Consider the following 12,858-nt stretch of genomic DNA (forward strand, 5'->3'; position numbering starts at 1 on the left):
TTAAAGTTTCTTATACAATGACAGTTTTCCTTTGTCCTTAAAGTACTGTGACTGTGGAAAACAGTCTAAAATTAAACTTTTAATTAACACAGAAAACTGGATTCTCAGTGCAGAAGCCCTTTATTGTGGTCTATTTTTAAATGAAAAATAAATTCAAGTTTTACAGGAATGCAATTATCTAAATTATAGCCTGGCACAAAATATAACAATTTTAATCATACTTACAAATATAAAATAGACCACAAATGCAACTGTGCTTGGAGGAAAAAAAAAAAAAGAGAGAGAGAAAAGGAATCAGTGTCAATAGGATTTAAATATTAATTTCAGTCTTTCAGTCTTTAGGAGTCACAGCTGTGAAACTTCATAGTACACTGGGTAGGCAGCATCTGACCAACATAAAGAATGAAGGAATATGCAAAGACAAATATTGGCATGATTTCTAGTAACACTAAGGAGCTACAAGATGAGATGGAAATTATAGGAACACATTTATCATTTTTGCCGTTTTGAAGGAGAAAAACTTCAGTGCTCATTGTGATTTTGATCTGTCTGACATTTGTTCCAGCTTTGACACTGCTGCAGTGGAGCTCCCATTCTGAAGTCTCTTTTCAACACATTTAATGTCCTCATGGAGAACACAAGTCTGGGCTTTGAACTCTCACGCTGTACTTCTTGGTGTATATGTGTGCTGGGTGCAGTTTTAAGCCCCTTATGCCATGAGCAGGAAACTTGTCTTAGAAATGGTTTTGGTTGGCTCCATTTACCTTAGCAAGAGTACGTACCATGAAAGCAACTGTAACGACAGCCCAGTGCTGTTTGCTTAGTGTTTTTATGGGAGAAAGTCTGAATATTTATACAGAGAAAAACAATGGAAGAAAAGTAGTTTTGAGGTTGTTTCTTAATAGCTATTCATCACTTACCTAATGTTTTTGAAGACTGCAAAGGTGCTTTGGGAGGAAAAAAGGATTTAACTGGGATTTCTAATTCCTATGTAGTGATGGTAATATACATGGAAGTTTTAAAATGCCTTATGGTTTGGCCTTTTTTTTTATTCTGCTGCTTTCAGAGATTGGGAATACCCAGATAAACCAATACATATTTTATTCCAGTATTACATACTATTATTCCGGTTGGTTTAGCCTTACATTGGATTGATCGAATGCAACACACCATTGATGGTGATACTAAGTGCATCTTGTCCACACAAAACATAATGCCCAGGAATCAGTGGAGAACAGAAGGTTGCGGCAGTGCTGCTTGCTGCGGTGCAGAGTTGATCTGTCCTGGCAGACAGTGTATATTTTTGACCCGTATCTGAAGTGTTAGTCATACTTCCGAAAATTTCTGTGAGCTTCCTACAGTTTGTGCATTTATAGGGAAAGACTGTGAAGAGTCAAATCCCAGTATTTCTTGTAGGCAGGGACCTATGAAGTGTGTTACACTGTAAGGCAAGGTAAGGATGAACAGAATGCATTTTTGGTGCCTGGCAGCCTGTGTTGTGGACTGTGATCAAATACAGAAGTATTTGTATTTGAAGTACCAGTACTTACGGTGAAGGATGATGAATTACAATTTTCTGCCAAGTGGCTGTTAGCAGCTGGTCACTGAGGCTGAATTGAACAGTCAATTGTAAAGACTTTGCTTCATGATCTCTCTTCATATAGTGTCCACTTATTATACTGCTGGGGCTGTGATGCATGAGCCTAGTGAAAATGAGGACTGTCTAATCTCAAGAGCTGCTTCCCCAAAAAGGGGATTTAGAAATATACACCTCTTATTTCAAAATACCAATTCTTCTCCTTAGCCTTCCCAGTTTTAACTTGGAAAGGAACACCAGTAGTTAATCTCATGTAGCCTGTATAATAGTAGAGAAGTGTACACAAAGTTCGTAAGAGTAAAAAGTGCTTAAGTCTAATATGAGAGGTTTCCTATTTCTAGAAATTACCTAGGCTTGAGAGAAGTGCTGGCTTTGAGAAGGTCATTTGATTCTCTTCTTTTATCTTGCTCTATAAGAGAAAGACCATAACAGAAGTAGTTCTTAAGACATGACACCATACTGCAAACCTGAACACCTAAGTTCACTGGGTGGGCTTGCTCTTAAGTCTGATGTTTCATATTCTGACAGCCACAGTGACTTTACAAAAACCACCAGTGATAAATTCTAGGTTGGTTGAACCCACTGTCTGAGACTTGCATCTTAAATTGGGAATAGTACAGCATTATTAAATTGCACAAATACTTGGGTCAATACTCAAAAGATACATGTGTACATAACAGAGAATATTATCTAAAATCACATATGGAGTAAAAAAGTGGCTATATTAGACTGATCTTAATGAAATATGCAGCTACTTTGAGCCTTTTTGTAGTAGTTTGTTTTCTAATTTTTTCTTTATATTATACATACTTCCTTTTAATTTCTTAGTCACTTTTACAGTTTTGATAGATGAAATAGTCACTTTTTGACAAGTACTTGCTTTTCAGCACACATAAATCAACACAGCTACACCAAAGTGAATAGGGCCATGTTGATACATGCCAGCTGAGGGTCTGGCATAGTACTTCCAGTAATGGTCTGGTAATGTAAGATAAGCATAATTTGCTGGCTTTGGGGAGAAGACCTGTATTCGAGGTTATACCTTGCTAAAGCTGATTTCTTCAGTTACTTTCATCATTTTTATCAAGGTATAGCCTGAATGTTTCCTGATTTCTGACAATGCCGAAGGAGAATGGGATCTTCCATTTCTGAAGCTTATTTATTGTCTAAATATGTCACTAGCTGAAAAGCAAAATGCTCTCTACAGTAGTAGCAAGCTAAAAGGTGGCCTCTGTTTCCAAAAATGAACAAAGAAAACCTAAAAAAACTTTCCCAGAATGTTGCTTTTTTTTTTTTTTTTTTTTTTTTTTTTAGCATTATGAGATATTGAATGGAGGAGGTGGTAGCCGCCAAGTTGCTGGTGGTGGTTGGACATGGTTCCCAGTATTACCAGTGTGGAAAGGTCTGCCCTATAGCAATATTGGAAAACTGTCTCTGGTGCAGTGAGATGACGGTTTTGACACTGGAAGAGTTAGGCAATTAGCAAGTGTAGTTTTCAGGAAACCTGGGGCTCGATCCAAGCCTTTTTTACACCATTGGAAAGATTCCTATTCTTTTGTTGGGCTCTGGATCTCACTTATACCTTCTTTTCTGAGTAAGAAAGCAAACTATTTGTTGACAGTGTCATTTGTTTCTTCCCAGACAAGCCCTTACATTTTTTCTCCGCAATTCTGTGTAAAAAGTTTTCTTGGGTTTACCAGATGTGCCTTTGGATGTCTGAGATAACTTTCTGATTTGGTTAACCACTTCATTGCTTGCCTCATCTGATCTTTATCTGCCAGGATGTACAAACATGTACAGCATGTTTCCTGACACAATGCAACAGAAGTTTTTTGGGTTTTGTTGGTTAGGGTTTTTTTTTTTCGTTAAGTAATAAATACTTTGCCTCCACACATGACATCATTATGTAGATCATTCAATAGGGAATTTTTGTTTGTCTGATACCAACCCTAGTAAAGCAGTTGTCATCAGACCATCGCTGTGTAGCCAGAGGGAAAGGATACAACTGCTCATTTCTGTGATCTCTTTCAGCTGGGGAGGAAATGGCTAGGTGTTAGATTGCAGGCTGAATGTTGTCAAAGTACATGTGGTAAGATTAAAATGAAAAGAAATCATGATTTAAAGAGAATGGGGAGTGTTCTTTGCTTTTGTTGTGCATCTGGATCACAGGTTTGCCAGGGGGAAAGGGGTAAGAGGTTCCCCTACTCACTGTAAATATGTTTGGATATCTTTTGAATTTATGGGTTTTGTTGTTACCTTTTTTTTAACAAGCTTTCAGTCTCCCGTTTGCCTCTATTTCATAGAAAAGGCAGAAGCAGATGGTGACATCTGCTGCTGACTTTCACAAGAAATCCTCACAATCCCTACTGTAACAGCTGCTCTTCTGTGTCTCCTATAAAGAGATGTAGCCAACATCTGCCAGATTTCTCTTTCTCATTTCTTTGGTTGAGGAGACTAATTGGTAGTCTCCTTACATGCTTTCCATGCAAGAGGAGCTTGGTCAACTTAGTACCTCTGGAAATACTAAGGGCTTTTCCTGGTGCTCTTTTTGTAAGTTTAGGCCTATGAAAGTCATAAGTTTGTAAATTTTTCAATGCAGAGCTCTTTTATTTAATACAAAATTTCCCAACCTACAAGTGTATCTGAATAGCAAAAGTCAGCAGTGTTGCTTGTGTCTTGCTGACACGTTGCTGGATGAGAATCACAGAATCACAAGGGACCTCAAAAGATCATCTAGTCCAACGCCCCTGCCAGAGCAGGATGAGAAGAATGCAGGCTGGCTAGTATCATCAGGGATCATCTGCCTAGCATATTGAAAATTTGATGGCAAGGTACCATGGCCAATGTAAAAGGAGTTACTCAGACAGTTGTGTGCTACAGAGCAGCCAAGATCATTTCATGGTTTTTAGTTTGCATGTTTCAACAAAGAAAACATGCAGTGTCCTGAAGACATGCATTCTTACTGACTTTTTCTCCCTGCTGTGAGACTGATCCTGCTAAGTGATCCATGCAGGTGTTTTCTTATCTACACATGCAGTCAAACGTCAGTGGGGATGAATGTGGTCATTAGGGTCTACTTGTACAGACGGATTTGCAGTAATGTTGACTGTAATAGAGAATTGCCAAGTAACATCTCTCTACTATTTTACCTAGGTACATGTGTTTTCCCCTTGAAAAAGATCTGATGTTACAAAATAAGTGAATTCAATTAATTCTGCTAGTGTTGAACCTGATACTGACTAACTAGTACTGATAAGAGCACATCACAATATATGGAGATTTTTGTCTAATTTTTGTGTTGCTAATAAGTCATCTTAAACTTCTAGTGTCACTTTTTTAGTACTAGCCAGTACTGATATATGAAGGCAGTACAGTCACACAAAAATGTGAGTGGGCTTCCCTCTGTGAACTAGTGTTTTAAAAGCAGTACCAGACTTTGGAAATAAGAACTGAAAGCTGAGAACACTTCTGCATGCCCTTAGCTTTGGGCATCCAGATAGTCCAGGTCCATGCTATGGAACTTGTCACATATGGGAAAGAAACAATCATGTATATGAACTGAATCAGGGTATAAAAAGATATTTTTTTGAAGTGAATCACTGATGAAGGAAGATGTGGTGTTAAACAGTCTTAATTACTGAAACCTTTTTCATTCAGTCTTTGCAACAATAGTTTGTGGGAATCCTTACCATCTCTTAATTAATTTCTTTTTTTTTCAGTCTCGAAGTAGCCCTGATTCTATACTTCTCTATCTGATGCACTTCTCTGGGGTCTACCACCAGTTTATCTAAGTACTTATGAATATAGCTCATACAAAAACTAAGAAATTATTTGCCTGTGGGTTTAGATTTTTGGAACAGCTGCATTCCCAACCCAGATCTCTCCTTGAGCAAATTATTATCTTATCAGACGCATCTTTTTGTCATTAAATCATGTGCTCCCTTGTGGCTTATACTATGTTGAGAAGCACGTAGATTACAATTTTTGCTATTTTCCATGATTGATTTCAACCTTTTTTTAATCTTAAAAAAAAAAAAAAAGCACAGTATCCACACAATTTACAAAATGTTAAAACTACCGAATTTAGAAAACCTTACCATGTAATTCTTAACATTTCTCAAGTTATATTAGCAGATATCAGTGTTAGTTTCTTGAACTAAGAACTTGCAGACTTTTTTTCTGTAATGAAATGTCAGACTGAAACTTTAAAATGAAATATTATGGAAGATATGGAAGTCAGCAAAGGAAAATGGAGTGGTCAGAGTATGTATCTCACCTGTAGTGTTCTTATGGCTTCGTCAATGCAAAAACTTGTAGCAATGCTTTTAGAAATAATGTGGTTTAGGTGTCTATTTCCCTGAGTTTTTTTTCCTTTGTTACATTTCTTTATCCCCGGGCAAAACATAATGGAAAATAGGCTTCTGCTTGATTTTTTTTTTTTTTTTTTTAAATGTATAAATGAAGTGAAATACAGGCAAGCTTTATATCTTGCATTTTACAAACTAGCTTAAAGTGAATGTGGAGTTTGCAGAAGGTCAGAAGAACAGAACTGCCAGAGTAGTTTCAGCCAGAAGTGCATTTAACCCAAGTATCCCATCGCCCTTGGTGGAACAACAGGGGAGAGTATAGGAGACGGTGTAGACACAGAGTGGTCACCTCAGACCCCAGTAGCTGATGGGTAAGAGACTGTGCATGAAAGACATACCCCAGCACACTGCTCCCCCAGACCAGGGCTCTGTTGGAATTCAGGCCAAGCTGCTGCACGTGAGATCCTTTCTGAAGGAAACCACTTTAGGTGGGGAATAACACCTCCTTTGAATGCACAGTTAAGTCATAGCTCAGGTGTGCCCAGCGTCTAAGACAAGAGAACGTACTGCAGGATATGGTTTCCCTAATGGGGAGGCTCAACCATAGTGAACCGCTTCTGTATTTCTTGTTTTTGTCACTCGAGCCATTTTTTCTTTCAGTTGCATCTACATGATTATCTCATTCTGTTGTGATTCACTAAGATTTCCTCCTGAATTTTCCCCTCAAATTTAAATAATATCATTATCTTTCTGAAATAGTCAGAGGCAAGAAAGGAAAAAAAAATCACACAAAGAGCAAAGGTCACATAATTATTGCAAGATGCAATTGCATAAATGAATCTATCTTACATTGTTGATATTCTAGAAGTAATGAATCTTTAGTATTTTGTTCGTTGTTATTGTACTAATTATTTCCTAAACTTCTGAAGACTTGTGTCTTACTATGATTGTTTGCATAAATTCTCTCAAATACATATGTTTCTTGTGTGATATGCTACTGTAATTCTTCTTGTCTACTTCCTAGTATGTAACCCAAGATCAGTGATGCCACTGTTCTCCTGGGAGTATGACGTAACGAGCATTAGAAATTCCTTACAGCTCATCTTCAAAGTGCTGGGTATCGCCGCAGAGCTGTTACAAAGTACGTGAGACTCTGTAGGCCTTACTCTGCAACCTTCAAATTTTGGGCATCATCTACCAGATGCAGAAACTTGAAAGCAAGTTCATACACACAGCCTGTATGTGTACAGTGACTGCCAGGCTTACCAAGCCCATCTGAATATCTGAAACATTTTCTCAGCATCATGTTTTCCTTAAAATAGCTCTCCCAAAGTTGACAATTCCCTCTCATTAGAACTCTACATACTTTGTCTTGCATAATTTAAAAACTTATTTTAAAATTAGATCCATTAAAAGTGCATGTTGTTCTGAGAAAGTTATTTGAAATTAACCCACTCAGTCATTTAAGATAAGGGAAACTGAACAAGAGAGACTCTAATTCACAATAAAACGGTTCAACCATTAGTGGTTCAAAAAACGCTGCAGAAGGAAATGTCAACTGATTATTCCTCAAAGTCTTCAGGATTCATTAAAAACAAATAAATGAAAAATGCGATGTCACCTCTGATAAGATTCATTATAGAGTGGGGTTTTATAGCAGTGTCATAGAAAGGTAAGCTACTTTATCCGAGGTCAGAGAGAAGGTTAGTGCATTTGATCAGAGCTTGGTTTGAACTTAGGAACAATTTATTTTTCCCTGCCTTGATTGCACTAAGTCTTTACTGAGAGTTCCCAGAAAGTTGTGTTTAAAAGTATGAAGCAAAATGACATGACAAACTTTGCATGTGTAGGTAATTTAATTTCGGACCATTACATGTATTATGTACTTTTTGGGGGTGCATGAAAGCTTTATGTTTATAAACATAACCTCTGTCACTTTGAAATAGCTGAAAATCTCAACAGCAGGACAAACTGCTGATTTGTGTCAGTCTTGTTCATCTAACTGCAAGTATTTTTTGAGCAGATTTTAACCTCTGTAACAAGGACTTACAGCAGTATATACTGTCAGCTATATGTTTCCCACACTGTTGATGTGTGCACACCTTGCAAATCATGCTAAAAATACTTCCTTTTCAAGGATTTGCCTTTCATGAGCACTTAAAATTTAATTATATGTTCTACTTGATTGTTAGGCACTAACAGGCAAATGAAAGCTATGTCCAAAAGCATGAGTATTCTCAAACAGTTTACAAGTATTTGTAGTAATTAAACCTGATACCACATGCTATTTAGATGTTGCAATATCAGTTGCGTATTTTGATCTGTATTGTGTCTCACCCCTATAGAAGGATAGCCGTTAAAACACAGGGTTGTGGGTTGCAGTTAGCAGGTTTCCCATGAAACCCTTCAGGGTTGCTCTGTGGTATGGGAAAACAAATTAAAACCAAGCCAACAGAGAGAATACAATACCATGTTTTCTGTACTTTCTCTTAATTTTTGCCTTAGGACGTGTGAGTTTGAGAACCACTGCTATAGAGATGCTGCAGGAATGCTGATGCATTTTTATTTTTGATGGCAAGAGCTTGATTTCATGACATTAAATGTGAATAGATTTACAAGTAGTAAAATAATTGTCCAGGAAAGCAACTCAGATCTCCAGTTTACATCCTGTTTTCCTCTCATTTGTATTGAAACCCTTATATTAAGAGAGATTAAAAGTGTCTATTAGTTGCATCAATATCCATCAATAAGTGGGTTGAGAATATTTGGCAGAAACTTTAAAATAAAATCCTACAGTAATCCCAAGTCTAAGCAGTGTGAGCCTGGAAGATTCAGAGATCCTTTTGTATTTATAACAAATTCATATGACATGAGAAAAACATTAGTAACACACAGAAATATCTTACTTTTCAAAAATTTTTGAAACAGTTGCTTTTAAGTTGTAAATCTTCTTTGTGCTTTCTTGCTGGTAGCTTTCTCTTCAGCCCCACCTCATGCCCATATTCTGAGTCATTGATAGACATGTGTGCATCTTTTAAGGATACTTGAGTTGCCTGGTATGCTATGCACTCTCACTTACACTGAGTTTCTATTTGTCCAGACTGTGAAAAAACTCAACAAGAGCTTTTTACCAGTATTGTACTTCTTCAAGATAAATGGAGATGTTGTGCACCTTCAAAGATCAGGAATAGTCCTTAAACTTCCTAAATTTTATTTAATTCTTGAAAATGGAGTAAATTGAAAATTATCCCTGGTCTTAAGTAATTTGTTGGTTAGGGATAGTACAAGTGATATACTTAATTTTAAGCATTTATGCTGAAGTGCCATTGAATCTTGAGCAAAGCCAATCCTGTGACCATATCAGGCGTTTGAGTTTGCAAATACTCCTTTTTTTCCACGCTGTTTGGTTGCATAAATATTGCATGCATCTGTCATTGAAAATTAGGCTAGTAATTACTAATTTTAATGTGTTTTTCAGCAGGAATGTGACTTCCTTTTCTCAAATCCTTGCACTGATTTTTTTTATAACCTCTAGGTATGTTGTAGGGAAAGTCAGAGATGGCAGAAATGTTCTGTCCCTTCTTTAACAAGGAATGAGATAGACTGGTGCTAGTAAGTGATTTGCTGTCGTGCTTGTTGGGATAGTTAATCAGGTACCATGGACAAACATCTGCCCTCTGTGAGGTCTAAAACTAGGCAGTGTACGTGCTTCTCATTTTCTGAGTAGCAGAATAGTGTGCTGCTGTGCGTCCTGAGCCATAACCTTTCGAGATACGCAGATCTGGATACCTTTCCAGATACTGAATCATTTGACTTCTGGTGAAAATTATGTGCTTGTCATGCATCTGGACTAGAAGGTGGCTCCATGGGTCTCCTTTATATTTGGTGTGTCCTCCCAGAAATGCCAGTGTTCCTGCATTTAGGAGAGTGTCTCTGCCTTCAACTCAGCATGGTCTAGCATCACAGTCCTTGCTGTGTTCTAGTTTATGGTTTCTATTTGCAGTGCTCCTCGAGTTTCAGATACTCTGTTTTCTAACACAGTTTTAATGTTCTCATAGTCTGAAGTCCATTTCTTTAAATCATGTGCAATGGACATCAGCTTGCTTGTGTCTTGTTTGCATCTTCAGGTTAGGATGCTACTGCAAATGAGTCAATTAACTAGTAAACTGAGCAAGTAGTACAAATAATAGGCATTTTTCTTTAAACCTGTTTGAGTTTTGCACACACACACACACAAGTTTATACAATTCTTTTGATTTTAGCATATTTAATAGTCCCTACAGACCATGCAATATTTAAGAAAACCAGAGCAAGGTTGGTGTAACAGTAACTCAGGCTGGGGACTAGAAAGCTTGATTTCATGTAACAACAGTAGGCAAATGCTACCTTTGCTGCCCAGTTCTGAAAGTGCTGGTGTTACTAAAGAATTGGCAACAGTTTTTGTCATGCTGGTGAATTCAAGATCTATTGCCAGAAGAGTTTCAGAAAAGTAACTGATAAATAACAGGTCATTATTAAATTTTACTTGTGTCTCATAATGATGCTTTTCTTAAGAAAAGTATCATAATCTTAAATTGCATTCTGTTTTGAAATCATGGTATGAAGCAATTCTGGGTTTGAGTTCATTAGTGTGCTGCAGTTATTGCACAACTTTGGTCTACTTGCAAGTAAGTTAAGTGTCTGTTGTCACTTTGGTTCTACAGGTTCCTTGTGGGTTTAGTGGTGTGGTGATATCATCTGGCTTACCATCACATTTATAGACAATGATAACCAGGCATCAACACCCATGAAGAAACTCACAGAGTCATCAGGGAATGTTCATTCATTTTTTCCAAAATTATGCGTGTGTCTGAGTATGTGGATAATGCTTGAAAATGTGAAAGTCTGAGGAAAGAATTAGTATATTCAGTAAAAATTGCTATAAAAGCAGAATTAATCAAAACTGTCCAAATTGATAATGTACATGGAGGGTTCATTCAAATGCAATGTTTTTTCCTATTGGTTAAAATCAGGTAGTTTAGTACAAAAGGCTTGGCATTGAATTAAAAATTCTGCAAGATTTAACACTTTTTAAAATATGCTTTTCCTCTAGAGTACTAAGAGGGGGAAAGTTAGAACATTAATCCTCAATGGATTAAGGGAAATTATGATTCTTATTATTCTGTCTGGAAGGAAATGCTTATGCAGCCACTTGATGCAGTAAGTTCTTTTTGAATGATTCTGCCTTTTATTACACAGAGTATTATAGCCATGGTCCTAACAGAGCCATCTTGATGCTTACAGTCTCTGACACTAAGTCTGGTTCTATTGATTTTAAAAAGAAAGTTATTACCAGTAAGTGAATAATATCTCAGTTGCCTTGATTGGATTTTCAAACCTGGTGTTTAATGACAAGAACATTGAGATCTTTCAAAGCACTGGGAGGCTTACATATTGAAAAGGTGGGCACTTTACAGAAGGATTTCAAGATAGAAGCATAATGTCAATAGTTTTAAGACAACCTGAGGATTCCTTATTTCTAAAAGGAGAACTAGTCAACTGTGCAATGATGTAGGTGGCAGCTACGTGAAAATGTTTGCTTAGTCTCGTTCCCTTTTTACTCTAAAATAATATTTGTGGAAAAAATTGCTAAGTTAAAAATTAAAGAGAAATTTTGTTTCCTGTAGTACAAGAGCATGGGCTTGTAATGCTTGAAAAATACCAATGATCAAAAAACCAAGTAAAACAGCAAGTCAGTTCAATTTGGTCAGATCAATAATTATTTATCTTCCTTGGTATTTCTGAATCAATTCGAGGTGAAAAATACGAAATTTTGAAATGTAAAGTTATGTGATAAGGGATCTTCCTCTGAGAAATTCTTTGTTAAACAATTACTCTGATCCAATAATCAGGTGTTTCCTTTTTGGTTCAGTTCTGGATTAGGTTCAACAAACACTTTGGTTCAGGTAACAGTTGTGGTTCAGTTTCCATTTAAGGAAAAATAAAAGCAATTAAAACAATTTTCAGTTTGACTCTAGGGAAAAAAATAAAATCAAACAGCTTTTTCATAATTTAGCACTGCTTAGTTACATTGTGCACTTCACTCTGCTAGGGTAAGCTGCTTTGGTTGGTTGTAGTATACCCCTGGCTGACATGTGCACCGTACAGTGCTGCAGTGTTTGACTAGCATGTAGTGACAAGGAACGTGTGAGTTCAAGGAGAAAGATTTTCCTGGGATTAAAATAAATTGTGGGAATAATCTGCACTGATTTGGTATTAGGCTGAAGTTGTCTGGAGAGAGCTTGTGTTTGTGTCTAGACCTACATAGCATTGTGCCTTTGAGAAAATCAAGGAAACAAGGGTATCAAGAAAAGGGAAGAGGGACAATATAAAATCTGAGTCTTGAACCTGCATTTTTATAACCTTAGCATGTCAAATGGGTAAAGAGAGTACTTTGTCATGAATAAAATACTGTTTACTGAATTCCATTGAAACTCTTGAGAATAACTTAAGAATTTAACTTCATTTAAGTAAGCCAATATGTCTGTAATGCTGGCTAGTTTTAAATCCCTCAGCAAATACTTTTGTCATGTTTAAGTTTATTATTTCTCTATAATTATTCAGAATTGGGTTGTCTTTTTCTTTTTCAGCAACTTGTTTTGGGTTTTCTTTTTAATTGGCAATTGGGATATTAGGGGACATCAGTGGTTGCTTTAGCAACCTCTTTTGGGCTATGCAGAAACATGACTAAGAAGCATTTTTTTCTGATGTGCTACATTTTAAATATTTTTAAAAGAAACAAATGGGTTGAGGGTTTAAAGATTTAATATAATTTTATCCATATGTTCTTCCAAAGTGTGTATGGTATTGATTGGTGTTAACTGATGTGTCGCAGTTCAGCTTCACTAAGCATCTGCACAGTTGTGACATTCAACATCTCAAGAGATGATGTTGCAGAGTTTATACAGTTCCCTT

General features: G+C 36.7%; 1 protein-coding gene across 1 annotated transcript in view; it reads left to right on the forward strand.

Annotated features, from left to right (window-relative positions):
• The window catches only part of GMDS (GDP-mannose 4,6-dehydratase), a 422,135-nt gene that overhangs the window by 170,221 nt on the left and 239,056 nt on the right, over nucleotides 1-12,858 (forward strand). The gene's annotated exons all lie outside the window — the stretch shown is intronic.

The sequence above is a fragment of the Leptosomus discolor genome, chromosome 8, assembly GCF_034619465.1.
Source record: "Leptosomus discolor isolate bLepDis1 chromosome 8, bLepDis1.hap2, whole genome shotgun sequence".
In the NCBI taxonomy this organism is placed as follows: domain Eukaryota; kingdom Metazoa; phylum Chordata; class Aves; order Leptosomiformes; family Leptosomidae; genus Leptosomus; species Leptosomus discolor.